Here is a 1,225-nt window from a genome sequence, read left to right on the forward strand (position 1 = left end):
TGTGAAACTTTTATCCAAATTTCATATATATATTCGCACACGTCAATTTTTTGGCGCCGTTGCTGGGGAACATGGTGTTTAACTTTTGAAAACGATACAAGTAATTGATTTGCCTTGTTGATATTTTTGCTCTATGTTATTTTAGTCTATTTCATTTTTTTTCATATTGTTTTGTTTTATTTATATTTTTAGATAGTTTTCCGTGTCTTGTTTGTTTCCATTCCGCGTTTCTTTCGGGTGATGCATGTCCACCACACCCGGTCCTGATCTTGTTTCCTCCTTTTCTGAACCCGAGCGACATCTTCGAGAAGGTTTGAGGAGGAGAGCACGAGAAATTGCCGATGTCATTGAAAACGAAGTCGTAGAGGAGGACGCGAATCCCGAGGTTGAAGAAATGGCGGATCCGAACAATCAAGGTCGCATAGATGACTTCGCCACGCCGTCCCTCGATGGCCATGGCAGCGGTGTCACGGAGCCTGAGATTACTGTGAGTTTCTAGATCAAGTAGAGTATTATTCATATGGTCTAAAATTCTGTTTCTTTCCATGGCCTCTCGAACGAGGACCCTCATTCTCATGTTGCGCATTTCCTTCGATTATGTGCGACATTCAAGATCCAGGGGTGTACGGACGATGCCGTGAGACTCCGACTTTTTCCGTTCTCACTTCGCGGGGCTGCCTTGGAGTGGTTAGAGGCACTCCTTTCCGGTTCCATCACCACTTGGAACCAATTGGTTGAGCAGTTTCTCCTTCAGTACTTCCCACTCGATAAAACTACAAGATACCGGGCAAAAATCACTGGTTTTCGTGTTGATGATGATGAGTCGCTTCATGCTGCATGGGAGAGGTTCAAGGGCTTGTTGAGAAAATGCCCTCATCACGGTTTGGTCGCGGTCTTCAGTGTCGTACGTTCTTTGATGCTCTATCCGGAGCACAGAAGCAGGCCATCGATCAGGTTGTGGGAGGAGATTTCGGTAGGTGTACTCCCAACGAGGCATTGGATGTCTTGGAGCGAACTGCTAAGAAGAGTTTTGCATATAATCCGCCTCGTAGTATCCCTTCCACTAAAGGCGTTCTTCATGTCGATTTTAATACCCTCGTTTCCGCTCAGTTAGATGTCTTAACCAAAAGATTTGACCAGATGCAATTCGATCTGGGTAAGTCTAGGTCTCGTTGTGGAGTGTGTGACGGGAAACACCAGACCAGTCAGTGCCAGCAGGCCATGG

The 1,225-nt window shown here is 45.8% G+C and overlaps 1 non-coding gene across 1 annotated transcript; it reads right to left on the reverse strand.

Moving 5' to 3' along the window:
- Nucleotides 1–780: 780 nt before the first annotated feature.
- Nucleotides 781–885, reverse strand: LOC143600418 (small nucleolar RNA R71). Its single transcript, XR_013147467.1, has one exon. It is a non-coding gene; the product is annotated as a small nucleolar RNA R71 (small nucleolar RNA).
- Between the last annotated feature and the right edge of the window lie 340 nt (nt 886–1,225).

The sequence above is a fragment of the Bidens hawaiensis genome, unplaced genomic scaffold (genome assembly GCF_021521415.1).
Source record: "Bidens hawaiensis isolate Kalapana, Puna unplaced genomic scaffold, B.hawaiensis_p1.1 tig00054078_1, whole genome shotgun sequence".
Classification (NCBI taxonomy): Eukaryota; Viridiplantae; Streptophyta; class Magnoliopsida; order Asterales; family Asteraceae; genus Bidens; species Bidens hawaiensis.